The 24,779-nt window shown below is 42.8% G+C and overlaps 1 long non-coding RNA gene across 1 annotated transcript; it reads right to left on the reverse strand.

Annotated features, from left to right (window-relative positions):
* Positions 1–302: 302 nt before the first annotated feature.
* LOC115085408 lies at positions 303–23,279 on the reverse strand. The gene is made up of 3 exons (XR_003854837.1): positions 23,202–23,279; positions 1,482–1,572; positions 303–873 (listed from the first exon to the last, which is right to left on the reverse strand). It is a non-coding gene; the product is annotated as an uncharacterized LOC115085408 (long non-coding RNA).
* Between the last annotated feature and the right edge of the window lie 1,500 nt (positions 23,280–24,779).

A 24,779-nucleotide genomic window follows, 5' to 3' on the forward strand; every position in this document is an offset into this window, starting at 1 on the left:
GTGGATGCAGAGTGTATGTTTACATATAGCCCGTGACGGTCACATGTTCAGTGTGTCATGCATGTGAGAACCATCTGTCAGGTGTGTCCGGGCCGAAAAAAGGTTGAGAACCACTGGACTAGAAGATCATCTGGATGAAGAGGAGGAGGAGGAGGATACACACGAGCTGAGTCTGGAGGAATTGCAGTAGATATATCACCTGAGTCAACAACAGACTATACAGGAAAGGAACACTCTGATACAAAGATATTTTAGAATGTGAAGGTGCATTTATTTACATGAGTGATAGATGTATAGAAAAGAAAAATATATATAGTTAATGCTTTCTTGGCTGCCCTCCTTTTCTGGGGGTACGCTCTGCTGCCTTTGCCTGTCCCAACTATGTGTTCCTCCATAGCAGTGTCCAATCACTGCTGTGCCCTTGGAGCACATGTAAATTGGGGGCAATGGCAGGGGTTGATAGCTGCTGGAGAGGAGTGGGGGGCTGCATTGCTCCAGCAAGGGGATGTTAGGCTGTAGAGGAGATAGCCTGGGAGCAGTGGTGGGCCTCTCCTTTTCAGCTACCATACTAGGTGAGGCCATCCCCATCACGGTAGAAAGTGAGGATCCCACCTGAGTCCTCAGAGAAGGGGGAGCCCCTTTCTGTGGTGGTGGTGGTAGTATTGCTGGAGGCAGCATTGGTGCGGATGGAATTGGCACTCAAGGAGGTGGTACAATCATGGGTGGTGGTGGAGCTACCAACAGGGCAGGCAGAACTCCCGCATGGGGTGGCATCAACCAAGGTGGTGGTGCAGCAAAGGCTGGTGGAGGCTGCATCCAGGGAGGCCAAGAGCTCTTCATCTTCTTCTTCCTCTTCCTCAGAGCTGGTGTTTTCTGTGAACAGAGTAAAAAGTGTGTGTGAGACCATCAGCTGGTATACTCCAGGGTATGATGTGTAGCATCATAGAGACCAATGCAATTCAGGGAGAGGTGGAGGCGATGAGATGTGCTCCTAGCAGTGGAATATCCATTTCATTTAGGGGATGGTAAGGCAATAGGTATGTTCCCTGAGATATGGAATCTTTTGTGCAGCTGTGTTTTACAGCTTGATGCTTAGCTATTGATAGGGGCTTGCAGGTAGGCACAGTGTCTGGGTGGTTTGTGTTGGGGTGGTGCCCATGATTGCAAGCCATCAAAGGCCAGAATACAACCACAAGTCTGAGTCTTTCTTGGATGTGAGGCATAGGCATTCCCTGGTAAAAGTTTTAGGGGTAGGTTCTAACACTCTCTTTAGTACAATACCAGGTCTGTGAGAGCATCACAAGTATTGCTTCGTGACAGTTCTGCCTGTGACCCAGGGAACAGGCAAGGAAGAAGTCACAGGAAGCTGTAGGCAGAGACATGGTCATATAAAGTGGGAGGGCATTAGAGGGGGCAGTGATTGAAGCAGGAAATAGACAGACCTTGTTGACCTCTCCCTAATGGGTACTGAATGTACTTACTGCCAGTTTCCTCTAGCCAGGCATTCAGCTGATCGAGCCACTCCCCTTCTTTGCGCCTCAGCTCCTGGGCCTTCTTCCTGAGGTCCTCAATCTATAAAGAGAAATAAGAATAGAAAGCTGTTAATACAATGCAAATGCTCATGTGACCTCCAGAATGGCATATTTCCATTATTTCTACTAATCCCTTGAGTCTGTTTCCTGGCTGCTCTTCCTTCATGCAGATGTGTGGTGTCCATCCACCAGGCCAAATTATAGACCAAAGCAAAGACAATCTCAAAACAGCCAAGCTACCCAGAGTCGGAAGGGGATAGCAGATCAGTGCAGGCTCTCGAATAACCCCATTTTGATGCATATTGATTTCAAAGGGAAGATTCTGGGTCTACAGATACCACACAGCTTTCAGCTGTAATTAACAAATAAGACTGGCCCAATTTTATTCATTCTGGAACAAGACACAAGTCAGCTCTGCTATAGGGTCCATCCAAAAAATCAGAAACATGCCTCGGAGGATGCCATTTCCCTCACTTGAACCTTTACTATATTTATGACCTGATTCTAAAGTTGTCTCTATTTTTCCTATTCTTTTATTTAACTATCAGTGTATAACATTAGCAACACATGTACATAGGTCATGCCATTAATGTATTACAAATCAATTTTGGCATGTATATATGTCTATTGCCTCATGCCCTATCACAAGTTCACAATGGCCCCTCTTGCCCTCCAAACCCATAACCTTTCCCCATTCCTAAGGTCCCATGCCCCCAAAAGCCCTCTAATGCCCCAACCCCCAAACCCTCCCTTAACCCACTATTGCCCCACCCACTGCCCCGAACACCTCTAACACCCCCTAACTCCACACCCTACCTCAACCCATCACTTGCCCCCAGCTGTCCACTAGCACTTCCTACCCCCAGTCCAACTTCCTCCCATTTCCCATTAATACCCCTACCTCCCCTCCCACCCAATTGCCCCAGTTGCCCAACACCCTCTACCCCAACCTACCTTTGCTCCACCAATTACCCCCTAACACTCCCTAACCTCACCCACCTTCCTAGTTCCCCCCCAATTTACTTCTCTCTCAGGTTAGGAAGCCAATAGATTAAACCTGTCCTGCAGCTCTCTCCAGGTCTGCCTCCTAGGTCTATTATGACATCGAACCCCTCCAGATGGGAAGAAATGCAGTTCATCACTCACCACCAGGGAGTCACTGGTAGAAAAAAATTGGCTGCCTTGCCGTGAGAGCCATCTTGGAATGAGCCTGCCCCAGAAGAACTGGAAGTTCACATGTGCATGGAAATTTAATGGGGGCTATTCTTGGAAAAGGTAGGTTCTATAGCTAAGTGATTTCAATGTGCTAGATGTTGATTGGGACATCCCAGCTGTGGTGTCTTCTGCAAACAGTGAGATCCTGGATTCAATGTTCTGTCAACTGGTAACAGAAACTGCAAGAAAGATAGTGTTTCTGATGTCATAGTACAGGGGTAGGCAAATGTTTTAAAACTGGGGCCATATTGCCAGCATTCATTTGTGACAGGGGAGAGTAGTTCCCCTCTAGGAGCTCCTTTGGTCGGGGGGGGGGGGGGGGGACGGACGGACTTCATCTAGAGCTCCCTGAGCAGGGGGTGGGGGGCTGGGTCTGCATTTCAACAGCTGACAGTAGCTCTATCTGCTACAGAATTTGCCAATTCTTACTGCAGAATTTTGAAAAAGCTGCTGCAGTAAACTGGGGGCTCTGCATATAGGACAGCAACCACTTCCTAATTTACAGAGTCAAATGTATAGTATACATTTACCAGCATGCATGCCATCTAGTGGTCATTCTGAAAATTAGAGGCCACTAAACTATTTTTCCTTCAGGTAAAGGAACACCCATGCAGAAGTCAATAGTCTCCCCCACCCAGAATTCCTCCAGGAAGGAGAAGGCTGCCAGATGGGATGCATGTAAATCCCACCTCCGTCCTCTGGAACACCTATATTGTGTGTGCACAAAAGTGTGCATGAAATTGGACATACTTTTATGCACCCAGTTTCTGTGCAATTTGATAATGAGTCAAATAATGTGCAGAAACCCATGTTTTAGGCACATGTTTGGTTTTGAAAATTACCCCTCAATAAGTCCGCTGGTAAACTTCCATGCATAGGCCATGTATGCGTGCAAGTTTACTCGGAGTGAGCAGGGGCATTTCCAGGGATGGGGAAGGGTTTGCACTTACGAACGTCTTCCATTTTCAAAACTATTTGCATAAAATTTCATGAAAAATTTCTGTACACATAATAGCAAGTACAATTGTGTGCAAGTAGTTTGTTGGTATAATTTTCAAAATAAATTTGCATGTGAAAGTTTGCTTTGAAAATTGGTGCAACCTATCCACAAAGTTGCCACTTAAATTAAATGAGCTGTTACAATAATACCTCCTTTATATATCTGTGGCAAAATAAGGATCTTTGTGCCTGTTGTGGTTCCTTGTTTTGCCCTGAGTCTTGTGTTTTTCCTCAGTGAGATCTCCCTCCCCTTGCAAAACCTTATCATACAAATGATCTCCTGTGTGTGTGTGTGGGGGGGGGGGGGGGCCAGACTCGAGCAGTCCTAGTCCATTGAAACTGCTGGGGTCCTTCCTTTCTCTGGAGCCGCTGCTGGTGGCAGCAGAATGCTGCGTTTGAACTGCTCATCTAACACCTAGGCCTGTGGCGCATAGCCGCCAGCAGACATTGCCGAAGACGCGTGCCCCTTATGAAAAACTTTCTTTGTCTGCGTTGAAATCCTCTACAGTGAGTAAGTTCCTCACTTTGGGGCCGATACAAAAAAAGTTGCACTGAAAACGGGCGCTGTGTGTTCAGCGCCCACTTTCCTAACGCACCCCCAGGCACCTCTCTTGGTGGCATAATGCAATATTTAAATTAGGGCTCTCACTGTCGAGGAGGCGCTAGGGGCGATTGCGCGCCCCCGAGCGCCTCCTTGACAGGGTGCGCCGGAGAGAGGTCCGCTGTCTGTGGCTGACTGTCAGTTAAGAAAACCGACGCTGAATTTATCAGTGTTCGGTTTCCCTAACCTGTGCACATGCAGGGGTTAGGAAAATGGACGCTGATAAATTCAGCGTCCATTCTCCCAACCTGACTATTAGCACCAGAAGGAGTGTATAAATCAATATTAAAGTGTCCAGCACTTAATATTAATTTATTCACTTCTTCACTTAATGCCGATTGGTCCCTTTACTGTCACATGTCAGTGAAAGGACCAATCACCTTTCAGAAGGCTGTCCTTTCCCAAGGATATTAAGTAGGAGGCAGTACAGAAAAGCAGTTGTTTCTGCTTTTCTGTACTAGTTTTAGTAGCGCTCAGCAACTCAGCGGGCAGGCGTTAATTTCTGATCGATATAATGTACGTCCTAAACGCACATTTTTTTTTTTCCATTGGGAGTGAATAGCTAACAGCCTCATTCACATGCACTGTATTGCATTGGCCCCTTTCTGATTTTCTTGTTGGCTGTTTATGGCCCCTCCCACCTAGGGCTAGTGTTCCTCCCTCACTATCTCAGCCAGCCATATCTACCTCCCTCAGTATCTCAGCCAGCCATATCTAAATTTATGATTCTCAAGATTGTACAACAATCCCAGGACTCTCAGCTTGGCATGTCTGATGCCATTGCTAGTGGGGATTCCATCTTCCTTAGCCTGACTGCTAGAACACCTCCTGGGCCTCAAGAATTAGTCCAGGTTGGGAGGGAGAATTTGGTATCTGAAGAGGTATCCATCTCCACTCCCAATGGTGGGACAATCCTGGGGTTTGGTCAAATTGGGCCAGGTAATTATGGTAGCATTTCCACCTCTACTCCTGTACCTATGGTCATGTCTTTTAACTTTACGTTTAAGAAGCCCAAAATAATCATCATTATGGATTCATTGTGGTCTGCTATCATGGGAATGGATAGTTCACAATCAGGGAAAATTGTTACGTTTGTGCCTGCTCTTGCCCTCACTCCACCCTCTCTACCTCTGAGGCGATTCCCTCGGGTCTCATGGACAGTTGCTGCTGCGGCTTCTCCTCGCCGTTGCTTCCCGGAGTCCCCGGGCTGGCCTGACGCTGCGGATCCGCCATGTTCCTGATGACATAGGGCACGCGCGCGCGTGTGCGCCGAAGTTTGTACCAGCAAAGGCGTGAACCTCGGGGGCGTCCCCCCGTAGGGACGTCATCCACTTCCAACATAAAAGGTCTTTGCTTACGCTTACGAATCAGGTTAGCAAGGGATTGATTGCGGAGATCATCTCGACACGCTTCATTCTCTGCTCCTCTGCCTCTTCGAACTTACCAGGGGTACCCGCTCCTCGGGGGCCCCGCTCTCTCCTGTTTTTTTCAGATTGCTAAGACGGGATCCGGTACTCGCTCCTCGAGGGCCTATGTCCCTGAACGCTCAGAAGACTCCCTATTGCATGGAAGCGATCGCAGACGTGAACATTGTGAGTTTCTATTCCAGTTGCATATAGGAACCGGTACTCGCTCCTCGAGGGCCCATGTTCCTAGAACTCTGAAGATTCTCTTCTGTCTAAGACGCTATCGCAGGTACGGAGATCGTGAGTTATTACAGATTGCAGATAGGAACCGGTACTCGCTCCTCGAGGGCCAATGGTCCTAAAACCCTCCAAAGACTCTCTTCTATTTCAGAAGTTATTTCATATACAGATATTGTGAGTTCTTATTTCAGTTTGCATATAGGAACCAGTACTCGCCTAGAGGCTCCTGTTCCTGAATATACTAACTATTCTCTATTGCCTAGAAACTATTACAGAGATAGATAACTGTGAGTTACCATTGCTCTCTCAGAGCTGTTCCTGGAACCAGGTACTTGCTCCTCGAGGGCCTAACTCTCTCCAGCTACTGAGCCTTCTTATTAATCTATGTGAGTGTATCATCTACTTCTGGTTATGTATCCAGCATATCCTGTCTACTCACTATCTATGAGTCTCTCTCTACAGCTCAGCAAACCTGGAGATAGCAGTTCCAGGATCTGAGGGACTTCAGCCCTGCCGGGCACATCAGCTCACCAGTGCCACCTCTGGTGGTTCTACTACCTGTCTAATAAAGAACTACCTGTGTCTGTCTCCATACACCAGCCTAGTTGGTGGTCCCTCTCATGATATCCTCCTGAGGGCGCTGTCATCTGCCATCGGCCCAAGGATTCACCATTCTACATTAGAGTGCTCATCTCTCACACTTTAAGAGCTGAGTACAACAAACTGCTACTTTGCAGTCTACCCTTAACTGTTGCTAACATCTCCTTCCTCAAGAACTGTGTCATAACCAATTGCTACTTCCTAGCAGGAACCATACAGATGGCCAATACCTCCCTTCAGGGGAACTCTCGTATATCAGGTTGCCACTCTGTGCGGAGATCCATAACGGATACTAACTCCTCCTCTCTGGAAGAACAGATCTTATATAGTTGCTGACGTCTCCCCTCTGGGGAGCAACTCTATAACAGTTTGCCAACAGACTGCTAACCCTAGCAGAGTCGCTAACAGATTGCTAGCTCCTCCCCTCTGGGGGAGCAAAGCTCAACAGGATTGCTAACTCCTCCCCTTGGGAGGAGCAAACCTTAACAGACTGTTAATTCCTAGCAGTTCCTACAACAGATTGCTACTCCACAGTCCTAACCCATAACAGATTGCTAACTCTTAGCAAAAGCGACAACAAAAATTTACTCTTTATTATCCAAGCATGAGCTCCTACATAATTAAGTTGTTCAGGAACAAAACTTTAAGCACCATGATGAAAAATTTAAGCTCCTGACTGACCAATATGAGGAGTGGTCTTGTCATCAATTTGAAAATTTGGATAACCATTCAAGAAGATTCAATTTAAGATTCCTTAATTTTCCTAAAGTGGATTTGTTGTCTCCTCTTAAAATGTTAACTAGATTTTAGCTGGATATTCTCAAAATACCTGATGAATTGTTTCCCACCTGTTTTTAGAGTATTATACCTTCCAGATAAAATTAAAAGGAGCCAATAGTGTTAATAATTGTGTTTCTGAAAATACAGTGGATAGTATAGATTTAAATGCCCTTCTACAAAATTCTCAGAAGTTAAAATGTGTGCAACTCTCTTAGTAGCTTTTGTTTTGGAAACTTACAAAGATTAGACTTTAAAGATGCATTTTCATGCTAAGTCTTGCCTCTTTTTAGGTTCCAAAATTTACATTTTTCCTGATGTTGCCAGAGCCACTCAACTTAGACGCAAAATGTTGAGATCTGGAATTCATTGCCAGAGGATGTGGTTACAGCAATTAATATAGCTGGGTTTTAAAAAGTTCCTAGAGGAGAAGTCCATAAACTGCTATTAATCAATAAGGAATAATATCTTGGGATCTATTTAATGTTTGGTACTTGCCAGGTACTTGCCAGGTACTTGTGACTTGGATTGGCCACTGTTGGAAACAGGATATTGGTCTTGATGGTCCCTTGTCTGACCCAGTATGGCATATCTTATGTTCTTATGTTTATTAATTTGAGATAGAATGTGCTAGTTTCGGGCGCTACTTTCACTTTACAAGCATCAAGTAAAGTGCAACGACTAAAGTTTTTTTTATCCTACTCTGCTAGAAATTTTCCTCTCAAACAGAGAACTGCCACCAGCTGTTAGTTAAGATCTTGACTGGTATATATTATATTGAGAAATATAATTCTTGGATTCATTTTCCATTAAAAAAAATTTTTCTGAGAGTCTTCCCTCCTCTCTTAGAATGGAAAAATAAACAATACATTTTGAAAAAGTATGTAGCACAGGCAAACAGATGGTAAAATGAAAGGCTTGTAGTTGCTGCTAAAGTGACTTCTATAAATAGACACATATTATGAATTGAAGAAAGATGAATTTGAAAGAAGAACAGAAATAATATGATGGCTGGAACAAAGCAGATACATTAAGGAGCTGGAAAAAAAAAGATGTTCAAAAAAACTTCTCATGGAGAAAAAAGGGGAACTGGCCCTTGAAAAGTGACTTATCAACACTTCTCAACTGTTCCATTGGTAAAAAACCGAAATCCTGGGTTGTGACACCCTTCTCAGCAGGCAAAGACAGCAAGAGCTATCAGAAGAACCCTCATCATGTGACCTGAGTAAATCTACCTCCTCTGTCTCCATCCGCACAGGAAGTCTCTCTCTCTCTCAAACCTTTAGACTCCTTACCATTCAAGCACAAAAAAAAATTGCAATGTTAGACACAGAGTAAATTTCCAAAAGCTTGATTGGGGCTTAGATCCATAACAATTAAAGGCACCAGGACTTTCTTTTCCACTTTAATCCAGATTGTTCTCTCTTAACAGCCTAATTTACTAAAGGCCGGCCATTGCCCCTACCATATGACGGGGCTGGCCAATGGCATCGGTAGCTCCTGTCACATGGTAGGGGGCTAAAGGCCACCGGCACTATTTTGGTTAGTGGCAGCTGACAGCCCGGGAGCGGCAAATTGCTCCCGGGCCCCCCACTGGTCCACTAGGGGTTTTTGTGAGTCTGGGGGGGGGGGGGCTCAGGAGGTGGCGTGATGGGGGGGGGGGGGGGAGGCAGGGTGGGGCGGGGACTGGGCAGAACTTTGAAGGGGCACTTTTTGCTCCTTCAAAATTCTACGGCCTGAAATGGCTGCCTCACCCTACCTCATTGGCTCGTGAGCAGTGGCAGTGGTGCCCCCTAATGGTCGACGCCCTAGGCCCAGGCCTAGCTCGCCTAGTGCTTCTGCCAGTCCTGGGTATAAATAGTAAACTTATATGTGACCCTCTATAGAGATGTTCTTTCTCTCTCTCTCCCCCTCCCCAGGTACTATAATTATAGCATTTTGATGAATCCAGGGATTAGATTGTAAGTCCTCTGGGGATAGGGAAATACCTGAATGTTATCCACTCTGAGGTGCTGAAAAGCGGAACATAAAAATCTAAAATAAATAATCTCTGGATCTTGAATGGCAAAGTCCCAAACTTGTAGCAAAGCAAAATTGTCTCTCAAAAAAATTTTTTTTCTCCAGGCAATGCAAAAGCCACTCCACTAGAGCAAGCAATGCACCCAGATTCTCATTCCCTCAGGCAGGGAGGGTTCCCTCCTGAAATTGGAATCATGTCAAAAAAACAGCATCAAGAAAAGTCTCTTTTTTTCAACAAGTTTACCTCCTTTCTCTCTTCTTGTCTAGGCCAGGGGGGCCTAGCACGGGACCACTGTCAACGCACCCCTTCCAATTCCTGCTCAGCTCCAACGTCCTCTGCTTTTACAGGTGCTCAGCCCAATTTATAGGACCAAGCTGACCAATCCCAGGCTTGGGAGAAGGACACTTCAAGGTATTGTCTAAAAAAATTGCATGTCCCTTAGTTTTGGTCAAAAAGTGTAAATAAAACACTGAAAGGGACGGGAGTATCCCTTACACTTAAAACATACCGTAAGCACTTCACAAGGCACAATTTATAAAAGACTGTTTTTTACAACTGTTTTAATTTGCGGTTTGAACGTCAGATTTCAATAGAGGTGTGCATTCATTTTTAATGAAATTAAAACAGACAACAAAATTCTTTCGTCTTTTTTCGAGAATTCTGAAAAATGAAAAAAATATTTCATGATAATTGGTATTTTGTGATACTGTGTACTAACGGGACTTACTGTGCAGTAACAGCGGTTAGGGGTAGATTTTCAAAAGGTTACACGCGCGCATGTTATAAAATCGGGTGTACATTTGTGCGTGCCAGGTAACGTGCACAAATGTACCCCACACACGCTTTTCTTAAAATCTACCCCTTAGTGCGCAGTAACAGAGAATGTTACATAATTGACACTTTTTGTCATTCAAGGAAGCAGTTCATTGGCAACAGGTATGAATCTGTATTCCCATTGGCTGTCTCCTTGTTAGTTATTATTTCTATTAGAACATAAGAACATAAGAAAATGCCATACTGGGTCAGACCAAGGGTCCATCAAGCCCAGCATCCTGTTTCCAACAGTGGCCAATCCAGGCCATAAGAACCTGGCAAGTACCCAAAAACTAAGTCTATTCCATGTTACCATTGCTAATGGCAGTGGCTATTCTCTAAGTGAACTTAATAGCAGGTAATGGACTTCTCGTCCAAGAATTTATCCAATCCTTTTTTAAAACCGCTATACTAACTGCACTAACTACATCCTCTGGCAACAAATTCCAGAGTTTAATTGTGTGTTGAGTAAAAAAGAACTTTCTCCGATTAGTTTTAAATGTGCCCAATGCTAACTTCATGGAGTGCCCCCTAGTCTTTCTACTATCCGAAAGGGTAAATAACCAATTCACATCTACCCGTTCTAGACCTCTGAAGAATATGTCTGATTAAGAATACCCAGACGCCTCTGCTGTACTAGCCTGTCAGAGGTGAATGAACTTTGAGAGACTTTCTGACTATCACAGATTCAAAGGATGCAGAAGATTTGGGAAACTTGTAAGCTCTGCAAAGCCTATAATTACAGGCCAGGAAGGCATCAATGACAACATTTGCTTTACAATGCAGAGAAACTGGGTCTTGGATGCAAGCTTTTATCTTGTAGATGCTGGTTTCAATGACCTGAAACCAATGTGAAAAGGAGATCTTGTGAGGTGATAGTTTTGAATGAATCCTGGTGCCAAGAAGTGGAATCCAAGTCTAGCTCTATTCAAAACTCAGACTGCGAGTTGTTTACATAAACAAAGAAGAAAAGAAGACAAGAAGAATACAGTGCATCAAAGCCAGTATGATACAGGAACTTGGATGATGGGAGGAGGGGTCAGGAAAGATTAAGTAAATGCATTATTTTTACAATTGAATGGTGGGTGTTATCACAAGCATTTCCTATACATAATACATTGTCAGAACTACTGCATAAGGTATTTTTTGTAAGGAAGTCTTTGGCCAGTTACGTCATTCATTCTGGAAGCTTCGAGAATGTTGTATTTTGATTATATAAGTCAGAGCATGGCAGAGATTCACTGAGATGCTAGTTGGTATAGATAGAGGGCATAGTGCATCTCCCAGAACACTTGTCTTGGAATTTCTTATAAACAGCTGAATAAATTATATTTTAAAATCTTTTTCTGAATCGAAGTGTTCTGATTTGCCCTGTCCGGTGTACACAAAATTATGTACATTTTGGCGACCGTGAAGGGACATTAATAGCTGTTGTTATTATAATTATTAGCTGTAGTGCTACGTGTGGTGGACACATTTGGCACTAGGTTCTTGGGTTTTTTTATCCAAAGATATTGAGTTTCCCAGGTGACGCCTGGAGGTCATCCCGGAGCATTTTTGAGTTCAAGACGAAGCTGGCTGGTTCCAGGTAAACATCAAAAGTAATTACTTTTCAAACAAGACGTCTGTAAGTATTTCCATTTTATTATCTGTATTTTTTGCGTGTTTGTGTGCACATGTATAGTGATTGTATGTTTTATTTTATTCAGGTATTTTGTTTCAGTTAGGTATTTTGTTCTCTCTCCTTTCTGATTTTTTTTCCCCTTAAGTCCTTGTGCCTGCCTTAAACTAGAAAAAAAAAAAAAAAAAAAGAAAAGGGAAATAAATCTTTATATTTTCTGATTGATTTCTGACAAATGGTCTAATGCTAACTCAAGCTTTCTGAGTTTAACATTATCGGAAGTTCAATTCTTTCCTATCTTCTGAAAATTGTATATTAAAATTTGTAGACTTTGGAACAGGAAAAGAAAAGGGGTATAAGCTATATATTTTTTGCACTGGTGTGGGTTAAGTAGATTGTGGTATAGGGTTGCCATCTAGTGGACAATATGAAAACTCCGTTAGAATCAGTTATTCAGGCTAATCCTCTTAATCGTAAGGACATTACAGACTTTCACTGTAAGTGGATGAAGCCATCTAAAGCATCATCAGATTTCATGTGGCCATCAACAGGCTCATTACAATCTTCTGTGCTGTTACAATTGCTTAAATATATAAGAGATTCCAAGAAAGGGAAATCGTTAGATAAGCATTTGCAGGTATTTGATTTATGGTATAGGCAGAGAGAGTCAGTTATTACAGACACTGAGGGGACTCAGAAACCTCCAGCGTATGCACCTGAGAATCCCATGCTTCATGCCTCTAGTTATTCAGGATTATACCCAGCATTACCACAGTTTAATTTAGGGCATTTTCCAGTATATACTATGCCTAAAGACTTAGAACCTGTCAATCCACAAGATGTAGCCCCAGGATATAAACCATTGCAGTTAGATCCTCTCCCAGTGACTCCATTATCAGTTATTGATAATTCAGGAGAGGGTATGTCTGGGCAATCTAAGTTCCCCAGTGCTGGTGCTTCTGTTTTGCCAGAGGTGGTAGCTAAGCCAAAAATGGTTTCCCCAGCTTCTGCATTAGAGAAAGCACCGGTGGTAGTACAGCCAGTAGAGGGATATGTTCTTCCTCAGGTAGAATTACAGGACGGATGGCAGGAGATAACTTGCATTTTGAAGGGGTTAATGCATCCATCTAACACAGTGCAACCAGGTTTAACTGTAGATGAGTTACGAAAAAGGTTTGGAGAAGTGCTTACTCTTCCAACATCTGAGAGCATAGAATCAACAGGGGACAGTGCTATAAGTATGGCAGGAGTGGATAAAAGCGTAAGGGAAAAGGGTAAGATAAAATCAATTAAGATAGGAAATTATTTTCCTAAACAACAGCCACCCCGAAAATGTAAGACGCAGGGCTGTATAATTATACATGAAGGGAAAGATGACATCTAATGGTTTGGTAGAGAGAATGAATGGAATTCTTAAAACAAAGTTAAGACAACTGATGTTGGCTTATGAGCAAAATTGGCTCACAGCTTTACCTGCTGCACTGATGGCAATCAGAATGAGCCCAGTGAGATCTATAGGACTCACTCCTTTTGAGCTGTGTATGGGTAGAGCTATGAATTTACCTCAACAAGTTGAGTATCAGAAACATGCTAAGGTACCAGATAACCTGTTTGTTTTTCTTAAAAATTTGCAGGTTGCAAGTCAACAAATACAGGCTGCCAGAGCTAAGCAATCCAAAGTGTTAGAACCTTCGAGGGTGTATGCAGTAGGAGATCTAGTCTATCGCCGCAACTTTACCCACAGAACTTGGAAAGATCCGGTGTATACTGGACCATACAGAATAACAACATTAACTCCTACAGCGGCTTGTTTAGATGCTGACACTACTTTTACTCATTTAATTGATTTGAGATTGTGCCCCAGCACAGAAGCTACTTGATGAGACTATATTTTTAAATCTGCTTTTGCAGCTTCATGGGCTTGAACTGACTTTATTTTATTTTAAAGGATTCTTAGGAGTATTTTAAGGACTGTTTTGTTCTTTAAAGGACTAATCTATGACCAACGGAAGTATTATTTAGTAGCTGTATATTTCAATTAGATAGGTTACTAAGTTAGTTAATTATTAGTTTTGTTTTCTTTATTAGTGATAAATTTTAGAAATCATGTATCTATTTGTTTTTTATTTACTCTGTTCTCTTCCTCACTCTTTTACTATTCTTTCCCCTGACCTTTTGCTTAATTTCTCTTTACCTACACATATACCTTTTTCTACCAATATGTGGTATCAATTGATGTATAAACATGCTATTACATCATACCCCAACACTCCTTGTATTGCGTGTTCTCAACATTTTCATACCACTAAAATGGCTGGTTTTGTTCTGACAATACCACTATCTCTTTCAAATGTTTCTTGCTACTATCATGCTCTTGCCTGTCCAGTTGTTGGAATGCAAGCACAAGTTTCTTCCCTTATTTCTTCTGTTACTTCTTGTTTTTATGGTAATCAGACTTTTGGACCTCCTTATTCTATTCCTCCTGCTGCTAATGCTAATCAATATACTAAATTTGGTTTTTCCCCTTCTACAATGCTTTCCTTGTGGAATGCATCTGTTATTAATGAGACTTCCCCTTTGTGTCCTCAGCATTTACTTCGTCAGCTTAGTTACCTTACTTATTCTTGTAGAGAGAAAGAAAAATGGACTATATGTGGAACTTCGGATACTCCTACATTATGTGTTTCTGCTATTCCTATACGACTTTCAATAACTTGTACTTTTACTCATTTTGCTTCTGTTATTAATACATGGCCACCTCCTTTTTCAGGCCCTTTGTTTCATACTGCGCTTACCCACTTTCCTTTTTGTTTTTCACAAAATGGTACTGGACCTTTTCTAGGTATTTCTTCTTGTGATACTGTCTATTATGCTATATATTTAGAATTTGGTTCACAGCCTCTCATGGATGTTTTCTGGCAGTGTGGTATTTCTGTCTATCAGTTTCTTCCCTTTCGATGGCGTGGTACTTGTGCTATGGTGACTTTAGCTGCCCCTGTATTTATTACACCTCTTTCTATATTTTCACCCTCTGCATTTTCTAAACGGGTACGTCGTTCTGCTTATTTTACTTCAACTGATGTCCCTGATGAATTTAAACTGTTTAGTAGAACTGAATTGTTTTTTGCTTCATGGCTGACACCTGGTGTTCAAGCTGCAGCAAATGCTAAGTGGATTCAGACTATTCGTTATCAGTTTATGCAGTTTGTTAATTTGACTACTGCAGGTCTTAATGCTATCAATACTGAGCTCAGAGCAACTGCAATTACTGCTCAGCAAAATAGGTTAGCTTTGGATTCTGTCCTTGCATCGAAAGGAGGGGTTTGTGTTATCATTGGTACTGCGTGTTGTACCTATATTCCTACAGCAACTTATGAACATAATATGTCCTATGTTTTCCAACACCTTCGAAATCTATCGCATGTTATGTATACACAAGGTGGTATAAATCCTGATACGGATTCATGGTTAGATTCTATATTTTCTTGGCTTCCTTCCATTGCTTGGTTACGTAAATTATTATTTTCTGTATTTGCTATTTTCTGTATACTGATTTTTGGCTGTTGTTGCTTCCAATGTTCTTTTTCACTGTTATCACTTGTTCGTTCTCGTTCTTCCCTATTACACATACCTACTTCTATCCCTGGTTCTCAATATGAGACAGTTCTTCTTGCAGAGACGCATCTTTTATAAACAATGTAACATGATAGGTATTTTCTTTTTGAATAATTTTTAGGTCTTGCTTTGATTATATTAGTATATGATGCATTATTATATGATTTGTAGTATGCAGATTAATTTCTAATAGGAACAACTCACTCTCGTCATACTATTAGTTTAAGTATAGTATTTTCTTCTTATGCAATGCAAATTTTAAGTGTAAGACTATAATTATGACAGTATGATATGTGTATTTTAACTATAGAACTGGAGAATTATTCTTGTAATTCACTTTGAATGATGATGTTTAATTAACTAGTGAATGCTTGTGGGAGCATCCTTCATATTAATTGGTAATCTAGAGGGACATACACTTATGCACTACACCTGATAAATACCAAGGTTAGGGGTTAGGCTACACTTTTAAGTTCCTCTGTCATGGCTTAGCATCAAAGACTGATTGATGTGACACCTGTCCATTAAAGGTGTCCCATAGAGGGAAATGAAGAATATGTCTGATTAAGAATACCCAGACGCCTCTGCTGTACTAGCCTGTCAGAGGTGAATGAACTTTGAGAGACTTTCTGACTATCACAGATTCAAAGGATGCAGAAGATTTGGGAAACTTGTAAGCTCTGCAAAGCCTATAATTACAGGCCAGGAAGGCATCAATGACAACATTTGCTTTACAATGCAGAGAAACTGGGTCTTGGATGCAAGCTTTTATCTTGTAGATGCTGGTTTCAATGACCTGAAACCAATGTGAAAAGGAGATCTTGTGAGGTGATAGTTTTGAATGAATCCTGGTGCCAAGAAGTGGAATCCAAGTCTAGCTCTATTCAAAACTCAGACTGCGAGTTGTTTACATAAACAAAGAAGAAAAGAAGACAAGAAGAATACAGTGCATCAAAGCCAGTATGATACAGGAACTTGGATGATGGGAGGAGGGGTCAGGAAAGATTAAGTAAATGCATTATTTTTACAATTGAATGGTGGGTGTTATCACAAGCATTTCCTATACATAATACATTGTCAGAACTACTGCATAAGGTATTTTTTGTAAGGAAGTCTTTGGCCAGTTACGTCATTCATTCTGGAAGCTTCGAGAATGTTGTATTTTGATTATATAAGTCAGAGCATGGCAGAGATTCACTGAGATGCTAGTTGGTATAGATAGAGGGCATAGTGCATCTCCCAGAACACTTGTCTTGGAATTTCTTATAAACAGCTGAATAAATTATATTTTAAAATCTTTTTCTGAATCGAAGTGTTCTGATTTGCCCTGTCCGGTGTACACAAAATTATGTACACCTCTCATAATTTTAAACATCTCTATCATATCCCCCCTCAGCCGTCTCTTCTCCAAGCTGAAAAGTCCTAACCTCTTTAGTCTTTCCTCATAGGGGAGCTGTTCCATTCCCCTTATCATTTTGTTAGCCCTTCTCTGTATCTTCTCCATCGCAATTATATCTTTTTTGAGATGCGGTGACCAGAATTGTACACAGTATTCAAGGTGCGGTCTCACCATGGAGCGATACAGAGGCATTATGACATTTTCCGTTTGATTCACCATTCCCTTTTTGACTGCTGCAGCACCCTGAACCAACGATTTCAATGTGTTATCCACTATGACGCTTAGATCTCTTTCTTGGGTTGTAGCACCTAATATGGAACCCAACATTGTGTAATTATAGCATGGGTTATTTTTCCCTATATGCATCACCTTGCACTTATCCACATTAAATTTCATCTGGCATTGGGATGCCCAATTTTCCAGTCTCACAAGGTCTTCTTGCAATTTATCACAATCTGCTTGTGATTTAACCACTCTGAACAACCCTGCGTCATCCGTAAATCCAACCATCCCACTCGTCGTATTCCCCTCCAGATCATCCACAAACACACCGAAAAGTAAGGGTCCCAATACAGATCCCTGAGGCACTCCACCGTCCACCCTCTTCCACTGAGAAAATTGTCCATTCAATCCCACTCTCCGTCTCCCGTCCTCCAGCCAGCCTGCAATCCACGAAAGGATATCGCCTCCCATCCCATGACCCCTCACCCCTCCCAGAAGTCTCCCATGAGGAACTCCGCCAAACACCCTCTGAAAATCCAAGTACACCACATCTACCGGTCCACCCCCATCCACGTGTCCATCAACTCCTTCAAAAACGTGAAGCAGATCCGTGAGGCAAGACCTGCCCCGGGCAAAGCCTGCCAAGATTGCCACTGAGGTAGTGTTTGTTGGGGAATGGGGTGGCATGACCTGCCAGTGCCTGGTAACAAGAGTAAACATAAACAACCAAGTTCTATTCTTGATTATGTTTACTCTTGTTACCAGGCACTGGCATGTCATATGCTAGTGCATACTTTGAATTTGCCATTGTGCATTTTACAAAAGGGGGTCCTGAATTTTGGGATATGTATGCAAACACATACTTTTAATTCTCCAATCCTGCTTCATTTTTTTATGAGAGGTACATGGTAATTGGTTAAAGTGTATTTTTAAATTATTTCCCCTCCTACTTTTACTCAATAGCTATATAATAAGGGATTCTCTGCTTGTGTTCTGCTTTGTTTTGTGGGGTTTGAGGAGAAAACAACAGCTCTTTATTCATTTGATTTTCTAGAGCAGAAAAATTATAATTAAATCAATCAATCAGTTAGCTGCAGCTGGTGATTGATTTAGTATAGCAATCTTGAGGGGTAGCTAGCTACTAGGCTAGATGGTGCTGCTGCTAGTACCTACTACCTACTAGCCAGCCACTAAGAAGCAGTAGCCTACTAGCCTAGCCACCAGTGCCTCACCACCAGGGCTTGTAAGGTAGGTCTTTCTGTGCAGTGCAGTGGAACACTGATCTGTGATCTCAGTGATTGAGTGCTGCAGCAACTCGGTGCAGAGTTAATATCTTTCAGGCATTAGTGCACTGGACTAGAGGTGTTAGTAACAGCCTACTAGTCACTAGCTACACACTAAAGCCACTTGATTTATTGCTATAAATTAAAGTGAAAAGCAGAACTCCTGCATTTTTTTCTGCAGAGCTGCCTGTGAGGCACATTTGTGGTAGGCTAGCAGTAGCAGGTAGCCACTTTACTCTCTCTCTGGGGCTGATGCAATACAGTGCGCTCAGCCGAGTGCACTGTATAATCCGCACTTGGATTCGGGTTAAATAGGCGCTAATCCACCCCTAATGCAATAGGGGGATTAGCGCCTATTTAACGCGCGTCCGACATGGAGTGAATGCGATAGTGCTCATCACATGTAAATGCAAGTGAATGAGGCTATTACTCATTCACACCGCATTAAAAAAAAAAGTGTGCGTCTCAGTTGCACATTTAACTCTCAGATATTAATGCCTGCCTGGAGCAGGCATTAATAGCTTAGCGCATGTAAAAGAAGTACAGAAAAGCAGAAAAAAATGCTTTTCTGTACTTCTTTTCTTAAGTAAAAAAAATACCTCGGCAGAGTGCCGAGTTATGAAGACCAACGATGGTAAACTCATAACCGGCAGCCATGGCAGGGTTGGGTTAGCAAAGAGGCACTAAGGACGCGCAAGCGACCCTAGTGTCTCCTTGCTAGTGCAACCCCCCTAATTTGTTTATAGCATGGCGGCCCCTCTGTGTGAATCAGCTGCCTGTATAATATAGTCCCAGTGTTTCTCTACTTCCAATGTGCCCATAGCCAGTCTGCCCAGTCCACACAGTGCAAGTAAATAGTATACTAAATAATATTCTGATTTGTTTTCTAATTATTTGTTGATCTGCTGATGGGAGTGACACACACCCATTGTGTCTTTTGGTAGCTAACTAAACGAGTAGTACATTTAAATAAATAACTACTAGTAGTCACTGACTACTACTACTATAGCACTGCACCAGCTATCTAAGTGTGTGCTTGCTTGTTGTTATTCTATCCTCTGACCTGTGGCCTGGGCTCTGCAATCTGTCCAATTGCCGCTGGTCTGAGGCAATTGGACCAATAACATCAGTGACTAATTTTCAAATTTAATAAAACATTTTAAGAGCAGTGAGAGGACTAGAGCACCAACTCAACTGCTCTTGTACAGTATAAAGAAGACACACACACGTCACATCAGCAAGTGACCTCACATTTTGACGATATTAGTGTTGCATTAGCGGCTTTGGCTGTATCTGACTGGCAGGCAAGCCAAGCAGACAGTACAATATTTATTTATTTATTTAGATTTTTATATTCCACTTGTTGGTACTTCAAAGTTTACATCAAAGTGGATTACATTCAGATAATATAAGTATTTCCCTATCCCCACTAGTGGTCACAGTGAGTGCCATCTGACCACTTTCACTAACTGTGTACATGTGTGTGTGTGTGTGTAGCCAACTTGAGCTTTAGAGATGGTTTCTGTAGTGCACTGTGTACACTCACTGTGCAGCCAACTTAAGCACTGACCTTAGAGTTTCTGTGCAAAGTGTGCATGCTGATTTCTAAGTAAAATCATTCAATCAATCATTATGCCATTTCCCTCTGGAAGAGTCTGCTTCTTCAGCATATGTTTCTCTACCTGCTGAGAAGGAAGTCACAACCCATGGTCTGGGCTATTTTGGTCCATCAGGGGAACTCAGAGAATCCCAATTATCAGGGAAGAGAATAAAAATAAGTGTTTAAATCAGGTTGGCTTTCCAATTTTTCCCAAGCTGAATAAAATGTTTAAAGCATATCAAAATTGTTCCCATACCAAGTAACAGATCCTGCACAGTGGCCTCAGCATCAAGGCCAGACTTATTGTAGATTAGCCTTTTGCAGATGTAAATCTGTATAAGATAAAGAGGAAAGCTGCCTCAGGCCTGCATTGATGGTATGCAAATCTGAACTCCACCCTTCTCATTGAGCTCCAGCCCCTTTCTCTCACTGTATTCTCGGGCTTGACCCCTCTCTCTGCATTGCCAAATCCACTCTCTACTACCACACAGCACACCCAAGCTCAGCGTTCATAATTCAAAGCACATTCAGCGTCCTGACCAAAACAAGGCATTACATAGGCTGTCCATGAAACGGCAGCTTACCCTACAGGAAGGAGAAAAACATGCTCAGGCCAAAGGCTGTAAAGCTGAGAATGCCAAAGCCCATAGTGCAAATATGATGGAATCCCAAAGAAAAGCAGGAAGAGATCAGCTGAGACATGCAAACATGACAGAAGAAGAGAAGCAGAATGCAGAATGTCAGCTGGACTGACTGTGATGGGAAAATATGAGATGCTGAACGAGAACGTTGTTTTTACTCACCTCCTATACGTCACAGTATTTCCTTGTCCTTGGATAGGCTTTACTACTGGTATATTCATATATAGTCTGGCAGCAGGCAAATAAATGATGCCATATAGAAACATAGAAATGACGGCAGAAAAAGACCAATCGGCCCATCCAGTCTGCCCAGCAATCTCCCACACTTATTTTCCCATATGTATCTGTTTCACCAACCACCAATTTCAGGGCCCTTGTTAGTAACTGTTTGATTCAAATTTCCTGCCATCCCCTGCCATTGATGCAGAGAGTAATGTTGGAGTTGCATCAAAGGTGAGCATAAGGCTTAATGGTTAAGGGTAGTAACCACTAGGGATGTGAATCGTTTTTGAACGATTAAAATTATCGTCCGATAATTTTAAAATCGTTCTAAACCGTTAGAGTACACGATACAATACAAATGCCCACGATTTATCGTCAGGAGCATTTATATTGTATCGTTAAATAGGGCACGGGAATTATTTGGGGGAGGGTGGGAAAACCGGCACACCAACACAACCTCTAAACCCACCCCGACCTTTTAAAACAAATTCCTTACACTCCCCCATCCTCCCGAACCCCCCCCAAAATGTTAAATTACCTGGTGGTCCAGTGGGGGGGGGGGGTCCCCGGGGCGATCTCCCGCTCTCGGGCCATCGGCGCCATTTTGGCTACCACTGATAAAAAGGCGCTGATGGCCCGAAAAAAAAACCCACCCGACACTTTTCAAATTACCCCTTTGCTTCTCCCACCCTCCCGACCCCCCCAAAAACCTTTTACTTGTACCTGGTGGTCTAGCGGGGGGTCCAGGAGCCATCCCTTCAATCGTGCCGGTGCTGGAGGTTTCAAAATGGCGCCGATCGCCTTTGCCCTTACCTTGTCACAGGGAGCGACGGTCGCTCCCTGTGACAAGGTAAGGGCAAAGGCGATCGACTGCCAGAATGGCGCCGATCGCCTTTGCCCTTACCTTGTCACAGAGAGCGACTGTCGCTCCCTGTGACAAGGTAAGGGCAAAGGCGATCGGCGCCATTTTGAAACCTCCAGCACCGGCACGATTGAAGGGATGGCTCCTGGACCCCCCGCTAGACCACCAGGTACATCTAAAAGGTTTTTTGGGGGGTCGGGAGGGTGGGAGAAGCAAAGGGGTAATTTGAAAAGGGTCGGGGTGGGTTTTTTTTTTCGGGCCATCGGCGCCTTTTTATCAGTGGTAGCCAAAATGGCGCCGATGGCCCGAGAGCGGGAGATCGCGCCGGGGACCCCCCCCCCGGACCACCAGGTAATTTAACATTTTTTTTGGGGGGGGGGTCGGTGGGGTTTTGTTTATCTGCTCAGGCCTCACTAAAAATTTAACAATGTGAATTGGAATCAGAACGATTCCAATTCACAATCTCTAACGATCCAATTTTTCCCTCCCACCATCCGAACCTGATCGTTAAGACGATCGGGCACACGATTCACATCTCTAGTAACCAACGCAGCAAGCAAGTTACCCCGATGCTTGTTTACCCAGACTGCACAGATCATTGCCTTGTTGGATGTTGTCTGAATGTAAATCCTGTTTTCAACATTTCCTCCTTTTCCCCCTGCCGTTGAAGCAGAGAGCAACCCTATATATGCATTCAAAGTGATGTATCAGGCTTAATTGGTTTAGGGTAGTAAACGCCGTATTAAGCAAGCTACCCCCACGCTTATTTGTTTACCCCAGTTGTGAAGTTCAGTCCTTGTTGGTTGTTGTCTGAATGCAAATCCTCTTTTCCACATTTCCCCTTGCCATAGAAGCAGAGAGCAATGTTGGAGTTGCATTAACCTTGCGAAGGCTTATTGAGTAAGGGTAGTAATCACCATGTAGTAGCCTCCACTCCAGTAATCTACCCCCATGGCTCTTCACTTCATTCCCATCCTCTAGCCTTTATGGATACACATAGCCCTTTGAAATCCTTCACAGTTTGTATGCAGTTTGTATGTATGAAATATGCATTTCCATGTCGGATCTGTGGTGGAGTGGATGATGTAAATGGAGTGCCAAAGGAAGAAATGCACAATGAGCCATGCCAAATATTTTCTTTTATATTCAAATATATATTATTTTTATACATCAGCTGCTATTTGGCAAAACTTGAATATTTCCCGCTATTTGATCTCCAGACACATTTAATAATGAAAACTGGTCCCATGATCATTTTATTTTAGACTACTACTTTGCTCCCGGATTAAAGCAACATAGAAAACAGCAACAAAAACTAAGGCTGTGTCTTTGAAAAGTTTTCTTAAGATTTTTAAATGGTCTATTGTTTAAATAAAGTAATCAAAAATATTTTTTTGCCATCGTTCCACTAGAATTTTCAAACTTTTTTGGTTTAATTTCTAAATTGTTAGATTTGCCTTCCTGTTTCTTATATTTTACAAAGCTGCTGTTAACCCCAATATATATTCTAAGATTGGTAAAAGATCAGCTCACCTTTAGAATTGTCTCATAATTTCTCTATCATGATAACTAATTGCTCTTATCCACAAACAGCAGCTCTGCTAAATGAATTCCAGCTAAAGCTGCCTAGAACTTTAAGCCATCAGGCACCTGACATGTCATAAAAGTACAGCATCAGAATTATTGTGACATCATCAGGATTGTAATATCACTGTTACTGCACTAGATATGCATTGACCTGTGCCTTTCTTTGCCTCTTCAACATCATCTTCCATGTGTGCATGGGCTTGATTTGGCTTTTGTTTTACTTTCTCTCCTCTTGTTACTTTCTCAGTCTTCTCATCTCCTCTTCTCTCTCTTCCTTTCTCTTTACACTCAGTTTTCCTTTTCTCCTTCATTTGACCCATGTCTCCTTCACTTTCTCCTTTTAATCTTGTTCTTCCACCCCCTGCTGTCTGTCTTTCTTGAAGACCTTCATTAACAGGGTTGTCAGCTGGCTCTGCTTCTACTGGTCAGGCTAATTCAGTCCTGGTTTTACCTCACTGTGTACATGGACTTATAATACTGTTTTTCTTAAGGAAATCAGAAATATAAGTTCATGCATGAAATGAGGTTTTAAAAGCAGAACAGGAGCACCCTAAGCAGTAGAAACAGAGCCAGTTGACAACCCTACTCAAACAGTAGGTCTAAATAAATTTTGAATGGGCTTAACCCACCTCTGTCCTTGTTATAGAACCATCTAACCTCACATATTTTAAAATACAGTTGCAGGCAGGCACTGAGCCTTGGCTATAGTGCACTGTGGCATGGGTTTTGGGTTTGGATACCTGGTTTGTCAGGGCCAGTCAGGTATAGGCACACGATATTAGAAAAAACTGGCATAGGCATAGATATTAGAAAAAACAGGTATAGGCACACTACAGAGGTAGTGTGCTAGGCCTAGAGAAGGAGGAACAGAAGGTGCCTTTCGCTACTGTGGTGGCCCCTAATGGCCGGAAAGCAGCTCTATGGCTGCACTTCATTGAAAGCAACCTTCCAGCACTTGAGCCAGTGAGGATCCACTGAGTAACCTGGACATACTACAGCATTTAGAGAGGGAAAGGAAAAAGAGCAAAAGGTGAAAAACAAAACAAAACAAAAAAAACCCCCACAATTATAATCACACGCCCCACTATATTATACTAGCAACTGTACCCTTTCTACGCCCGAGCGGCAAGCCTTTTTATTGGCAGATATACTCTTATATGGAAGCGTTAGCTGAAAAGGAAAAACGAAATTGTTTTCACCCAGGGCAAGGGATGTGGAGGCACATTTGCTAAAGCCAGGGCTGGCAAAGTTTATTTAGCAAGCTGTCTCTCACACCCCCCCCCCCCAACACACCCCCCCCCCCTCTCTCACACACATATTCTCTCTCACCAGCATCCCCCTCCCCTCATATAGGCTCGCTCTCTCTGAAACCCACACTCAAGCATCCCCCCACCCACCCTCTCTTACCTCCCATGCTCTCTCTCACACCCTCCCCACCCCCCTCTTACCAACCATGCTCTCTGTCACCCCCCCCCCACACACACACACACACACACACACACATTCTCTCTCACTGGCATCACC

Source organism: Rhinatrema bivittatum, chromosome 1 (genome assembly GCF_901001135.1).
Source record: "Rhinatrema bivittatum chromosome 1, aRhiBiv1.1, whole genome shotgun sequence".
NCBI lineage: Eukaryota > Metazoa > Chordata > Amphibia > Gymnophiona > Rhinatrematidae > Rhinatrema > Rhinatrema bivittatum.